General features: G+C 36.7%; 1 long non-coding RNA gene across 1 annotated transcript; it reads right to left on the reverse strand.

Moving 5' to 3' along the window:
* Nucleotides 1-549: 549 nt before the first annotated feature.
* On the reverse strand, nt 550-14,039 carry LOC116557086. The gene is made up of 3 exons (XR_004271351.1): nt 14,003-14,039; nt 3,436-3,441; nt 550-623 (listed from the first exon to the last, which is right to left on the reverse strand). It is a non-coding gene; the product is annotated as an uncharacterized LOC116557086 (long non-coding RNA).
* Nucleotides 14,040-16,580: the final 2,541 nt, after the last annotated feature.

Here is a 16,580-nt window from a genome sequence, read left to right on the forward strand (position 1 = left end):
GTGTCTGGCTTTTCCAGGCACAGGGTACAACCTGTTGGTGGATCTACCATTCTGAGATCTGGAGGATGGTGGCCCTCTTCTCACAGCTCCACTAGGAAGTGCCTCAGTGGTAACCCTGTGTGGGGGCTCCAGTGCCATCTTTCCCTTCCACACTGCCCAAGCAGAGGTTCTCCATGAGGGTTCCAACCCTGCAGCAGATTTCTGCCTGGACATCCAGGAGTTTTCATACACCCTGTGAAATCTAGGTGGAAGTTTCCAAACCACAGTTCTTGAATTCTGTGTACCCACAGGCCCAGCACCACATGTATGGCACCAAGGCTTGGGGTCTGCACCCTTTGAGGCCACAATACAAGCTTTATTTCCATCATTTTAGCCCCAGCTGCTGGGACACAGGGCACCAAGTCCCTAGGGTACGCACAACAGCTGGGGCTCTGTGCCAGGCCCAGAAACCAATTTTTTCTTCTAGGCCTCTGGGCCTTTAGTGGGAGGGGCTTCCGTGAAGGTCTCCAATATGTCTGGAGACATTTCTCCCTTTGTCTTGGCTATTAGCATTTGGCTTCTTGTTACTTATGCCAATTTCTGCAGCAGGCTTGAATTTCTCTCCAGAAAATGGGTTTTTCTTTCTATCACATTGTCAGGCTGCAAATTTTTCAAACTGTTATGATCTGTCACTTCTTGAATGTTTTGCAGCTTAGAAATTTCTTCTGCCAGATATCCTAAATCACCTCTCTCAAATTCAAAGTTCAGCCAATCTCTAGGACAGGGGCAAAATGCCACCAGTCTCTTTGCTAAAGCATAGCAAGAGGGACAGTTATTCCAGTTCCCTATAAGTTCTTCATCTCCATCTGAGAGACCTCAGCCTGCACTTTGTTGTCCACGTCACTCCAAGCTTTCCCACATCTTCCTGTCTTCTTCTGAGTCCTCCAGACTGTTCCAATCTCTGCCTGATACCCAGTTCCAAACCTGCTTCCACATTTTCACGTGTCTTTATAGCAGCGCCCCACTCATGGTAAAAATTTACTGTATTAATGTGTTCTCATACTTCTATAAAGATTCTACCCAAGACTAAGTAAGTTACGAGGGAAAGAGGTGTAAGTTTCCTGAGGCTTCCCCAGCTTCATGTCACAGAAGGTGAAGAGGCAGCAAGGACCTTCACCTGGTGGTAGGGGAGAAAATAATGAGGAGCAAAGGGGGAAGAGCCCCTTATAAAACCATCAGATCTTGTGACAACTCACTCACTATCATGAGAACAGCAAGAGAGTAACATCCCCCATGATTTAATCACCCCCTACTATGTCTCTCCCTGGAGATGTGGGGATTATGGGGACTGCAATTCAAGATGAGATTTTGGTGAGTATACAGCCAAGCCATATAGAACATGTAGACCAGTCTTCAGGGAGGATGTAGAAAATTTAACAAAAATTTAAAGCTATTTTACATTTATAGAACACTCCACCAAAGGATAACAGAAATTTTTTTAAGTAGTTATGGAAAAATTACCAAGATAAAAAGTCAGTAATATAAGCTCTATTAATGTAAAAATGTTTAAATCATACAAAGTGTGTTCTCCTACTAAATGGAATTGAATTAGAAAGCAAAAAGAAAGATATATAAAAATCCCCAAATATTGAGAAATTTAAAAATGTACTTCTATTTTACTGCTGAGTCAATGTGATGACCAGTGGTTTGAATGTGTGTGTCCCTTCCAAAATTCATGTTGGAACTTAATTCTTAATGTGAGGTGGGACCTTGAAGAGGTGATTAAGCCATAAGACCTCTGCCATTATAGATTTGATTAGAGCCTTATAAAAGGGCGGAGGCAACTAGGTAGCCCCTTTTGTGCTTCCCCTCCTTCCACCATGTCAAAACACAGCATTCAAGGCACCATCTTGAAAACAGAGGTTAGGCTATCACCAGACATCGAACCTGGGGCACCCTTGATCTTGGACTTCCGGCCTCATAATTGTGAGCAATAAATCTATACTCTTTATAAATTATTGTCTGTGGTATTTTTTATAGCAACATAAAGGGACTAAGGCAGCCTGTTTGTGTATTAACTCAGCTAGGCTATAGTTCCAAGTTATTCAATCAAACACTGACCAAGGTATTGCTGTGAAGACATTTGGACCTGATTCAATCAGTTGAAAGTCTCTAAAAGTAGATTTAGGCTTCTCTGGAAACAAAAATCATTTTGGGGACTACAGCTTCAGCCTGTGCTTATGAGTTCCAGCCTATCTTCTTGACTGCCTGCCCTACAGAAGTAGGAGTTGCTAAGCAAGCCATCACAATCATGTAAGCCAATTCCTTTTTCTTGCAATAGATTTATATATATATATATTTATATAAAAATCTCTCTCACTCTCTCTCTGTGTATTTCTGGTGGAAATAAAAAGTAAAATTAGAAGATAATTTAAACTTTTTGAAAAAGAAAAATGTGACATATGAGAGTCTGTGAGATGAAAATAAAACAGGACTAAACAGGGAATTTACAGCGTTAAATGCTGGAAAAAAAACAAAATTTGTCAAATCAATAATTTAAGCTTTCCAATTAGGGAACTTAAAAAAAAACCAGCAAAACAAAATCTCCCAAAAATGTGCACAAAGAGGAAAATATCAAATAATAAAGATAAGAGCAGAAATATTAAACAAAAACTATAGAGAAAGTCAATGAAAACAATAACTGGCTCATCGAAAGAATCCATACAATTAATAAACCCTCTTGCTAGATAGATCAGGGAAAAAAAAGAGGAGAAACACAAATTAACTATATCAGCAGTAAAATAGGCATTAATTGTTCAGATCCTACTGTCATTTAAAAAATTTTTAAATTTATGAAAAACTTATGCAAACAAATTTGCCAAATCAGATAAAGTACACATGTCCTTGAAATACATAAATTAATACAATTTCCTCAAGAAGTAGGTAGCCTGAATAGTCCTATATTATTGAAGAAATATAATTTGTAGTTAAAGCATTCCTAAAAATAAATTCTGGTTATAAATGTCTTTATTCCAGAAATTTAAAGAAAAATACTAATTCTAAGCCAACTAATTCTAAGATGGAGACTATACTATCAAAAGAATAGTAATCAGATACTAGAATCAGATGAATAAATTACAAGAAAATAAATCTTATAGTAATATTTTTATGAACATAGATGCATCCCTCTTCTCCCTAAAATTTAGTTTATCACTTCTTGAATAAAAATCTAAGTTCTACTTATTATTCAAAGTCTCTATAGTTGCATCCTTCACCTATCCAACCTCATCTCCCACCACAACCATATAGCAATAGATTCACTTCCATTTATAGTCCAGTGCTAAACACCCTCCCTTGTTATTCATGTTTTTATTTCCTCTACCACCTCATTTCTCCACATGTAACTCAAATCCTACCATCTTTATAATTCTGGGAGTCCTTTAATCATTGTTTTACTCTCTTCTCATGAATCTGCAGGTATATTTACTTTTTGCCAGCCATGAGGTCATTTCCATTGCATTTTTAAATAATTTTTTTTAATTTAAACTTTATAACTTATGAGGTAAGTAGTTTTATTTTCTCTATTTTAAAGATGTGAAAACTAAAGTTGAAAGAGGTTAAGAAACTTAACCAAGATCGCATAGTTAGCATGTGGCAGAACTATGATAAGGCCTGCAAAAGCTTGGACATTGTTTTGTAATTAATTTATTAATTTCTGCAATTCCTGGCACAATGTTAACATTTAAAAAGTACTTGACAAATACATTTTGAGTTGGTTGAGCATGAGTTATTAAATTTATCTTTTATTTTGAAGGAGGCATTTTAATTTGTGTCTAACTGGTTTTACCACATGCTAAAGTACTTCTTACAAAACAATGGGGCTGCCTTACAAAAGACGTTTTGTGAGAGAGACTGAGGAGCCTTGTGTGGCGGGGAAATATTCAATCTAAGTGGAAAAGCATGAAAAGTTGATTTAGTAGTACAAAATCTTATCATTATAAGATACATAAATGTTTCAGGCTATTATATAAAGGCCAAGGACTAGGGTCTTGTAACAAAGTAATTTAGAGCTTTTTAAAAATCACTTCTATTGAGTTATAATTCATATGAAATGAAATGTACCCATTTTAAGGGTACAATTAAAATATGTGTTTAAAAAATGTTTTATCTTGAGATCATTATTGGCCTACATGTAGTTATACAAAACAATATATAGTGATCTTTTATACTTTCACGGGTTTCTCCCAATGGTATCATGTTCATAACTATGGTACAATGTGTGGTCTGTAGAAAGCACAGGAGAATCGGCAGGCATCTCTTAGTATGTTAGGGGTCCCCAATACCACCCTCACGCTTACTGAACACTCACAGGACTCATAACATTGTTATAGTTTCTTACAATCAAAAGAGCAAAGATTAACATCAGCTAAATAAAAAAGTACATAAGTGAAATTCAGGAGAATCAGGTGTGAGATTCCAGATGCTATTTCCCAGTGAAGCCACATGTAGACAGCATTAATTTCCCAGAAATGATGTATTATCACACATGTGAAATGTCGCCCACCAAGGAAGCTTACTTGAGACTTGTTGCTTAAGGTTTTAATTGGAGATGAGTAAGAGAGCTGTGCAGTACCTGTGTGACTGACCTCAGCTTTTCAGGCTCCAGATCACCAGAGATCAAACTGATGCAGCATCATCAAAGGCCTCAGGCAAAACAAACAAACAAACAAACAAAAAAAAAAAAAAAAAAAAAAAAAAAAAACCACTCTTATCAAGCAGGATGTTCCAGGAACTCAGAGATTGATTCCCAGGAGCCAAACCAAGGGCCAGTCCTGAAAATGGGCCTTTTTGGGGTAGGGTAGGACAGGGGGAAAGCAGGCATTGAAAAACCCAGGCAGGTAATCTCTGGCGCTTGACTAATCCAAGGGTTCTTTGGAGTGAATTTTTTTATGACATTATTATGGACTATTCTTAAAAGAAAAAACGGAGATCTACTGGTGGAGGGGGGAAGTTTTTAATGGTTATGATAACTTCTATCACACTGTGTTACTGTGAAGGAGGAGGCTCATTGGGTGCACTAGATACCAGAAGTGGTCAGCAAAAGATAGGGTAGAGGGTAGAAATTGAAGATTGTGCACAAACAACATTATTCCAAGCCATACCTCTTTCTCCACAGTTCTCTGTATGATTTTACCAGGATGTTTAAGATTTTCTCTTTCTTTCTTCTAGACACACTTTCAGTTCCTTGGAGACCATGTGTTATTTATTTCAGTATTCCTAATATTGAGTTGTCCTCTGGCACAGAGCAGGGTCCAATAAATGTTGTTTTATCAAAGAAGAAAGAAAAGCATACCTGGTGAATATATGAATGGATGGATGGAAGGGAGGCAAGGTGGATGCAAACAAGGAAGAGAAGTAAGCAGGTTGGATGATTGGAAAGGAAGTCATGGCAGACGACAGAAAAAGAAAAAAGATAGGAGGCCATGGGGATGAATGGAAGAGAAAATAAAAAGAGAGAAAAATAGAAAGAAGATGGATGAAATGAAGGAAGCAAGAGAAGAAAGACAGAATGGAAGAAGGAAGAGGAAAAGGCAGAAATAAAAGGAGAGATAAGGATAAAGAAAAAAGTAAAGAAAGTTTGAATGAAAGGAAAAAAGAAGGAATAGTGGAAAGAAGGAAAGATGAAAAGGAAGGAAGGAAGTAGAAAGAAGGAAAGAGAATACCATCTCATGCCAGTTACAATGGTGATAATTAAAAAGTCAGGAAACAATGGATGTTGGAGAGGACATGGAGAAACAGGAACACTTTTACCCTGTTGGTGGGAGTGTAAATTAGTTCAACCATTGTGGAAGACAGTGTGGAGATTCCTCAAGAATCTAGAACCAGAAATATCATTTGAACCAGCAATCTCATTACTGAGCATATACCCAAAGGATTAGAAATCACTCTACTATAAAGTCATATGCACATATATGTTTATTGCAGCACTGTCCACAATAGCAAAGACTTGGAACTCATCGATGAAAGACTGGATGAAGAAAATGTGGCACATATACACTGTGGAATACTATGCACCCATAAAAAGGATGAGTTCATGTTTCTTGCAGGGACATGGATGAAACTGGAAACCATCATTCTCAGCAAAATAATACAGGACTGGAAAACCAGACACTGCATGTTCTCACTCACAAGTGGGAGTTGAACAATCAGAACACAAGGACACAGGGAGGGGAACATTACACACTGGAGCCTGTTGGGGATGGGGAGCTAGCAGACAGATAGCATTAGGAGAAATACCTAATGTAGATGACGGGTTGATGGATGCAACAAACCATCATGGCATGTGTGTACCTATGTAACAAACCTGCATGTTCTGCACATATATCCCAGAACTTAAAGTATATTAATTTAAAAAAGATAATCACACACATTAAAAAAAGAAGGAAAGAAAAAGAAAGGAAGAAATTAAGGTAATCATGAGCTCACCATAACCTTTATGGAAGTTTCCCATCCCTACCACTACACAATTTAATAACCAATTAAAAGAGCACTATCCCAAATCCACGCGAACACTCCCATCTCAAATGACATGAAGGAACTACCTAATTTCCAAGAACCATTAAAAACCTATTTCGACATAAACATAGATCCACTTCAATTAAGTTGATTACAATCACAGCATATGCTTGGTAGTACAAAGGAGTCTAGAAATAATTTCCTACAAACTGACATCTATTTTAATGACATTACAAGGAAGAATATATACGCATATAGAGTAAAGCAGCATGTTTATTTGCAATACAAAACAAATTCCATCTTGAAACTGCTAAATGGAAATATGTATTTTCAATTAAATAGCTTGTGCTTGACTATATATCAAAAATAATCATATTTGCAAGTGGTTGTTACTGATGGTAACAGCAAAACCTAGGACTTATACATGCAACTGCATGTGCATTCCTATTTGTTTTTAGTGCCTTTTTGTCTTCAACCTTCTCTGTACTGATTTTAAAGGAAACTTCTGTTCACAGAGGGAGACAAGTGAGGGAACAAGACTGTCGTCTCTCTCAGCTCAGTTTTATAGCTAAGAAAATTGAGATCCAGAGGAGATTTGTTTTAGGTCATAAAAACGAGTTCAGTTCACTTCCCAGACTTGTAACTAATACATAAATCTCATGCCCTTCCTAACTGCTAAAACATACTCCTTCTAAATCTGTTAAATTTCTAAATTTGATCACTAATTTGAATGTTTCTTTTTAACCAACACTGCATATCTAAGCCACACTGCACTTTCAAGCACATTTTAGCAATGGTTTACAGCACTTGGATCTTGAAATTCTTTGAGATGTTTTTACCCAATGAGGACATATTTAATATTTTCAAAGATAATTTTTCATTTATCTTTCTGTAATTTGTGCTAACTAAATATTCTGCCTCTTCTTGGTAAAAATATAATTTTGTAAAATTGTATCACCCTAATATTTTATTTCAAGCCTTCTGAATTAAATTTTTTTGCAGAACATTGTTAATGTATTTTATAAATGGAATTAATCAGAATAACAAAACTGTGGTGTCTGCCCGCTATTGAATTAGTCATTAACATTATTAGCTCTGAATAGAATTAAGCATTAGAAATAATGCCGATCAATGACATACATTCATCCTATTGTACTTTTGACGATTTAATTTCTTATCATGTTTTATCTGAATTAGTATTTCATAGCATAATGTCACATAGCTGCAAATAATACTGGATCATTTTCCCTGGCAGATCATTTGTCACTATCATTTCTTGTTACGCTATCGACTACAATCTAAAAAATGAATTCAGGTCAGAAATTCCTCTCAATTCTTTTCACTTTTGTTTCATGGCATTTTGTCATTCACCATTATGGCTAAAAATGGGATTTCTTATGCTTTCACCTGGAAGGCACTACATTATGAAACATGTTGAAAATGAGAGTAGGAGAAAAGAGACATTATACCCATAGAAATCCTTTGTTCTAAACCAAGCTGGTCCAACCAGCAGCCCGTGGGCCACATATGGCCCAAGAAGGCTTTGAATGTGGCCCAATACAAATTTGGCAACTTTCTTAAAGCATTATGAGACTTTTGTGCGATTTTTTAAAACTCTTCAGCCATCGTCAGTGTATTTTGTGTGTGGCCCAAGACAGTTCTTCCAATGTGGTCCAGGGAAGCCAAAAGATTGGATAAATCTGTCTAAACAATTGCTGTAATAGTCCATGAAACAAACCACCTTGGGCATTGGGATCATGTATGGTATTATAATAAATAACATAAAAGTTGAGTAAGTTTCTGTAATAATAATTCAGCACAGTTCTAGAATCTGGCAACTTTATAAAGATTTTTAACATTGGTGTCTGTATTAAGCAATTAATATTGGCATTGTCAGCTGAGATAACCTAGGAAAGTTCAGGTTATCTCACTGGCTTTGGCACTGATACAAGATTAAGTGGTAGAGGACGCTATTCCTTTCATGGTATACTTGGAAGTGTATCTTATAGTATTGTATTTGACTGCAAGTAACCCAAAACTCTGTAGTAACATACCTGACTCAGAAAGTCTGTCAGTCTTAAGCCATAAGAGCCTTTGTTAGTCCTGGACCAGACAGCTCAAGCATATGCCATTAGAGACACAGAGTTGTTCTAACTTTTGCTTCACGCTTTAGCTCACATTTGTTTCTTTCTGGCTGCAAAACAGCTACTGTATCTCCAGCCTTCCAATCAGTATTCCAGAAAAGGTGAGTTAAGGCAAGAAGAAAAATAGGGGCAAAAGGTCAGGAAATGATATATAAGCTGAATCTGTCTCCTTGTTTAAAAATTCAGGGAAATCTTCATATTCTCAGAAATCTCACTCAGCAAACATTCTTTTGTGACTCTTGGTCAGAACTATGCATCACAGCAGCCCTCAACTGGAAAGGAGCTAGTTACTTTAACAAGATTTACTTGATATCTGAAATTCTACCAGAGTTTTCTTCCTTTCTCAAATGCAAAGATCTTAAGAAAATGTATACATGCTCAGGCAATAAAATATTCTCATTCCATACTCCTCCTCACATAACTCCTTCCCCAAACACTTTGACAAAAACAAAGATGTTTAGTGACCCAATATTCTGACCATTAGATTTCCAATGTTTAAATTAAAACCATAACTGCCAAAAGCAAAATTTAAGGGATATACCAGTAAATCGTTTGGAGTAAACTCTCTTTTTCTAATGTACTTCAAATCATACTACCCCCAACACATACAAATAGGACTACTTCTTACCTACATTATGATTTTTTTTTTAAGGCGGGGTTTCACCATGTTGGTCAGGTTGGTCTTGAACTCCTGACCTCAGGTGATCCGCCTGCCTTGGCCTCCAAAGTGCTTAGATTACAGGCGTGTGCCACCACGCCCGGCCTCCTACATTAAGATTTCCAAAGAGTTTCACTTTCTTTCATTACTCCCATGTCATAGCAGGATAGCATAATGATTCCCCACTATTCTCACCAAAACTCAGCAACAGAAGTTTATCAGTCAAGGGTCCATCACATGGTGGCTCAGTTGATATGATCAGGTTTTTTGCTACTTTTTCAACCATATTATCAGTTGAACATGATTGAATATAGGCCATGATTCTCTAATCAGAAAATATAACTATAACTTGGGAATAGAAAAATACATGTAATTATATATATAATACTATGTAATTTTATTGTTGATACATATGTATTGATGCAAATGTTTTACCATCCGTAATTGTACATAAGCCTCTTTTGTTGTTTAGCTGTGTAGCATTAAGGGACATTACTTTTCAGTCATAAATATTCCATTAAACTTATATAACTTTTGCATATACCTGTGGCAGATTGTTGGAAGAGGATAACTGGATAGCATATTACTACAAATTTTTTTAATAGTTTTTACAAAGCTGTTTATTCTAAGAAATAGTTTGTTCTGCTTAAACTTCTTTAATAGTTCATTGAGTAGAGTCATAACTTTTAACTACATTATTTGGGAACAAGTGGTTCATAAATGTGCACAGATTATTAATTAGAGCCCTTTTTGTATTAGGATATTTGACATGAAACAGTATATTTTAAAATATAAATAAAATTTTAAGCAATTTGTTATCTATATTTTCTACAAGTTTAAAGAAAGACTCCATTAAACAGGGTAATAGTGTTAAAATATATGCTGCATGGAAATACTTATTATAACATCTGTACAGTTTACCAATGTGCATCTAAATGAGAGGGAACATCATTTAATAGACATTATTTAGCTTTATGTAGTACCTATGATTGATTATTAAAATTCACTTTATGCTTTTGGGCATTCAAGGGGTAAAGGAAAATAAAATTGTTATATAATTGTATTGCCTGATCCATAATTAAATATTTCAAGATCAACCAATATCATTGGGTATTAAATTCTAAAATTAATGTACAGTTATTTGTACCAGAAACACACACAAATGGCTATAAATACACAAAATAAAAAGAAGAAAATCGTGACATAAAGATAGAGAAATAAGTCCATGAAGGATTAATAGAATTTTGATGACTAGAGAGGGGCAAAGGTTTTACAATTTTTAAATAGTTGCTATTTCATATTTCATCAAACTCTTTATCAATTACAGTTATTTATTTGAAATCATTGATCTTTAACCTATGATTTTTTTAAGAAGATTCAACTAAATGTAATTATCCTGGCTGAAAATAATATAAAAATCTTCAGATGCAGTGGAAACAAAGTGGTTATGGAAATGTTCCTCAAATTCTTTTGCTAATGGATAAAACCAAACATGTGTGTGTTTGTCCACACAAAAAACTGTGGATGATCAAAGTCCCCTGTTCTTTATAATATCTGCTTTTTTGTTGTGCTATTTTCTCCTCCTGAAATGTTATCCTTTCCCATCTTAGACAAAGAAAAAAAGAGAAAAACTTCATTCTATAGGGATCAGCTTAAATATTTGTTACTTCCCACTGAAGCATTTCTTGTTACTATATGGTTGATATCTTCTTAGATTTCCATGTTTGGATGGCTCAAAATTTCATTTTATCTTGAGTTTTAATTATTTCACCTATGTTTCTCGTAGAATTGGATTAGAAACTTCTTACATACATTTTCTATTACCTATATATCTCCCCACTGTCCATAGTACCTAACATAGTTCTATGTATGTAGTCGATATATGATAATAACAGACTGTCTGAAAATAATTGATAATAAATGTCAACGCCTGAGGTCTTGTCCATTAAGATTCATTCTAAGCCTTTAAGTATCTTTTAATTCTGAATGTTGAATATTTTGAATAATAACTATCTACTGACCTTGGATATCTTGATGAAAAGGATTTAGGGAAACTTACAGGAAAATTGAGAGTTAATTACATTTGATAAAAGGAGCCTTCAGAGATACTCATTCTGACACCAAAAATTAACGCTTTGAAATGATAATAAAATTAATGCAATTCTCATATTTAACACTTAAAAAACTTTATAATCCCTGTAAAAGCCCTTGGTTTATCATGAAACAACCCAAAGAGACCATGTTGAGTATTAAAATTGAAAGATTTAGTACCTAATTTTCCCAGCCCACCCCACCCCCAAAAATATTTATTAATGAGGTAATGCAGGAGGCTAAACTAAGCTGGAAGTTAGCTAAAAACTGGAGTACTCTGCATCTTTGGAAATTATTTACATGAAAATTAATTCACATTCATTTGTGCTTTATGGCCAAGGGCTCTCATATAAAGATAGAAATCTACACATGGTCACCAACGGTTAAGAAAACACAGTGGGGATTTACCCAAACAGGTAACAACATTTTAAACAATTTACTATATTTACTTTTACAATAAACTTTTAAAATTCCATATATAACTTTTAAAGAAATTTATTATCTATTTTCTTTCAAGTGACCTTTGTTAATTAATAAGCTATATAAAGGATTTAGTTATTAGATTTGAAATCTATTTAAATGACTCACATATAACAAATTATTTTACAGCTCTGTCATATATTCTTGCTATTTAACATGTAATTTTCATTAAGCAGAGTTTTTTTTTTGTTTGTTTGTTTATATTGTTTACCACTGTATCCTCAGGACTTGACTAAGCATGCTTATCACATGACAGGTATTAATAAATATTTATTAAATTAACTAACATAATCACATTGCTTCTTTTTAAATATTAAACTAACTATAATTACCAAGGATTTATAAAGTGTGTGTTTGCATAGTATTCATATAATCCTGCAAGGACCTATGAGTGCTATGAATGATACTAAAGTCCTTACTCTGTTTGTCCCTATAAATCCATTCTCCAATATTTTCCAACCTGTCCTTTGTCCTAGGAGGCTGAACCGCATGGGCTACATCAACAGCACTCCCTTGCCCTATGATTCTGATTAAGTTTATCAATGAGTATATCAACCAGAGAGTGAGACCAAAGTATTTATTCTCTTGCAAGATTAACTAAGACTGACTGTATCTCTCAACCAATAGTTACTGCTCTTCTCAAAATAGTTGATAAACAACTGTACTGGTCCATTCTCATGCTGCTATGAAGAAATACCAGCCTGGGTAATTTAAAAAGAAAAGATGTTTAATTGACTCACATTTTCACATGGCTGGGAAGGCCTCAGGAAACTTACAATCATCGCAGAAGGGGAAGAAAACATTCCTTCTTCACATGGCAGCAGGAGCAAGAAGTGCCATCAGGGGAAATGCCAGATGCTTATACAATCATGTCTTGTGAGAACTCACTCACTATCAGAAGAACAGCATGGAGAAAACCACTGCAATGGTTCAATGATCTTCACCTGGTCCAGCCTTTGACATGTGGAGATTATTACAATTGATGGTGAGATTTGGCGGGGAACACAGAGCCAAACCTTATCATTCTACCTGTGGGCACTCCCAAATCTCAAGTCCCTACATTTCAAAACACAATCACGTCCTTCCTGCTGTTTCCTGAAGGTTTAACTAATTCCAGCCTTAACCCAAAAGTCCAAGTCCAAAGTCTCATCTAATACAAGGCAAGTCCCTTCCACCTATGAGCCTGTAAAATCAAAAACAAGTTAGTTACTTCCTAGATACAATGGGAGTACAGGCATTGGGTAAATATAGCCACTCCACATGGAAGAAGTTGGCCAAAACAAAGGGGCTTACAGGCCCTATGTAAGTCCAAAATCCACGAGGGCAATCACTAAACCTTAAAGTTCCAAAATGATCTCCTTTGACTCCATGTCTCACATCTAGGTCTTGCTGATGCAAGTTGTGGGATCCTATGGCCTTGGGTAGTTCTGCCTCTGTGGCTCTGAAGAGTACAGCCACACTCCTGGTGGCTTTCGCAAGCTAGCATTGAGTGTCTGTAGCTTTTCCAGGTATACAGTGCAAGCCATTAGCGGATCTACTATTCTGGGTTCTGGAGGATGGTGGCTCTCTTCTCAAAGCTCCACTAGGCAGTGCCCCAAAGGGGCCTCTGTGTAGGGGCTCTGACCTCTTATTTCCCCTTTGCACTGCCCTAGCAGAGGTTCTCCATGACAACCTCTCTTCTCTGCCCCTGCAGCAAACTTCTGCCTGGATATCCAAGTATTTCCATATATTCTCTGAAATCTAGGTGGAGTTTCCCAAACCTCAATTCTTGACTTCTGTTCACCTGCAGGACCAACATCATGTGGAAGCTGCCAAGGCTTGGAGCTTGCACCCTCTGATGCAATAGCCTAAGCTGTACCTTGGCTTCTTTTAGCCATGGCCGGAGTGGCTAGGACACAGGGCACCAAGTCCCAAGGCTGCACACAGCATGAAAACTGTGGACCCAGCCCAGGAAGCCATTTTTTCCTTCTAGGCCTCAAGGTCTCTGATGGTAGGGGCTACTGTGAGGCCTCTGACATGCCCTGGAGACATTTTATCCATTGGTTTCATGATTAGCATTTGGCTTCTAATGAGTTATGCAAATTTACGCAGCAGCTTGAATTTCTTCCCAGAAAATGGGTTTTTCTTTTTTAACGCATGGTCAAGCTGCAAATTATCCAAACTTTTATGTTCTGTCACCTCCTGAATACTTTACTGCCTAGAAATTTATTTTGCCAGATACCCTAAATCGTCTCTCTCAAGTTCAAAGTTCCACAGATCTTTAACATAGGATCAAAATGTCACCATTCTCTTTGCTAAAGCATAGCAAAATGAAACTTTACTCCAGTTTCCAATGAGTTTCTCATCTCCATTTGAGTCCATCTCAGCCTGGACTTCATTGTCCATATCACTATTAGTATTTTGGCCAAAGCCATTCAACAAGTCTCCTGAAAGTTTCAAACTTTCACACATCTTCCTGTCTTCTTCTGAATCCTCCAAATTGTTCCAACCTCTGCCTGTTACCCAGTTCCAAAGTTGCTGCTTCCACAATTTCAGTTATTTTTATTGCATTATCTTCGGTACCCATTTACTGTATTAGTCCATTCTCATGATGCTATCAAGAAATACCCAAGACCAGATAATTTATAAATAAAAGAGGTTTAATTGGCTCAGCATGGCTGGGAGGCCTCAGGAAACTTACAATCATGGCCAAAGACATCTCTTCACAGGGAAGCAGGAGAGGGAATGAGTACCAAGCAAAGGGGGAAAATTCCCTTATAAAACCATCAACTCTCATAAGAGCTCACTCACTATCACGATAACAGCATGAGAGTAACCGCCCCTATGATTCAACTACCTCCCACTGGGTTCTTCCCAGGACATATGGGGTTAAGGGAACTACAAATAAAGATGAGATTTGGGTGGAGATACAGCCAAATCATATCAAGTGGTATAGGCATGATAGTCGGGGTCCCCTGCTTGTGTAGCTTCTCTGCTTCTGTAAGGTTGTGAACCTAGAAAATATGAGACAGGTCTCAGTTCATTTAAAAAGTTTATTTTGCCCGGGTTGAGAACACACCCATGACACAGCCTCAGGAAATCCTGACAACATGTGCCCAAGGTGGTTGGGACACAGCTTGGTTTTATACATTTTAGGGAGACATAAGACATCAATCAATATATGTAAGAAATACATTGGCTTCATCCAGACAGGTGGAGACAACTCAGAGGAAGCTCACCCCAGCCCCCCTGGGGGCTTTCATGTCATGGGTAGGCGAGAGACAATTGCATTCTTTTGAGTTTCTGGTAAGTCTTTCCAAAGAAGACAATCAGAATATGCATCTATCTCTGTGAGCAGAGGGATATTTTGAATACAATGGAAAGCCAATTTTGTCCTGAGTGGTTCCCAGCTTGAAGGAGCCCAAGACACTTTCCTTCCATAAGGTTCGTAATGTGTAACTTCCACCTTATGATGAATTGATGCTGGGTGCACCTGATTTTATTACTTGATGTGTCTGACACAAGTCAGTTCAAAATGAGCTGCATGGTTGTTTGATGGCCCTTGGTTAGGCACTCCATCTCTACGAAAGCCCATTATCACATCAGAGGCTGTTTTTTAATTGATGTGTACTTTTCAGAAACACATATTATTAACTTTTCTACAAAACCTCAGGTGTCTATGTAGTTATCCTACTGGAACTTGTCACAAACCCTACATAGTATTTTCTTCTCATCATAGACAGCTCTACTATTAGAGGATCTGCCAGTTCATATGTTTAAAGCGGCAGAGGCTCATGTGCTGTATCAAAACCCCCAATGTATTTTTTACTATCTATTCATTTGATCCAAGTAATCAATATTTTTAATATGGTATACCAAATATCATGTGTAATAGGTAAGTAATTCAGGTCTCTTGGGAGTATATTATAACAGAGATTGGGGGAATTAACATAATGCTTGTGTGAGATAAAAAATATATACTTTATCCATTTTATGTGAATATGAAGTATTTCTGATTCTTTTACCCCATTGAAATAAAAAAATGTATTTGCCAGATTATTGGCTGTATCCTAAAACTATGTTACTCTATTCTAGATAAGATACCACATAGAACACCATAGTTGCAAGCAGACTACTAATTGGTCAAGTTGGAAGTAGCGTATTATATCACCCTGGATGTTTCTGATTTTGTAGGAGTCCGACTGATAAATTAAATGAGTATAGTTTGGGCACCATTATCATTCCTTCCTTTAGATCCTTAAAAGTGACACGAGGAGGTAGAGCAAGATGTTGGGATAGAAGTCTCCACCGTTTGTCTCCCCTGCTAGGATACCGATTTAACAACTATCTAAATAAATAAAACATCTTCATAAGCACCAAAAATTAGGTGAGTATTCATAGTATCCTGGTTTTTATCTTCATATCACTTAAAGAGGCCCTGCAGAGATAGAAAAAAATGCAATCTTGAATCACTGACACCACTTCTCTCCCACTCCTTGGAAGTGGTGGCTGTGGTATGGAGAGCATCTCTGCGCATTGAGGGAGGAAGAACAGTCATTGTGAGGCATAGATTTCAGTGTTGTTCTGTTAGAGTGGAAAAGGAAACCAGATCAAACTCAGCTTATATCTGCCCACAGAGGGGGCATTTAAACTAACCCTAGCCAGAGAGAATCATGGATCCTAGCAGGGGGAACTTGAGTTCCTGTTAACCTCACCACTGAGAGTTAGAGCAC

The sequence above is a fragment of the Sapajus apella genome, unplaced genomic scaffold, assembly GCF_009761245.1.
Source record: "Sapajus apella isolate SASKATOON/1434 unplaced genomic scaffold, GSC_monkey_1.0 scaffold18, whole genome shotgun sequence".
Lineage (NCBI taxonomy): Eukaryota > Metazoa > Chordata > Mammalia > Primates > Cebidae > Sapajus > Sapajus apella.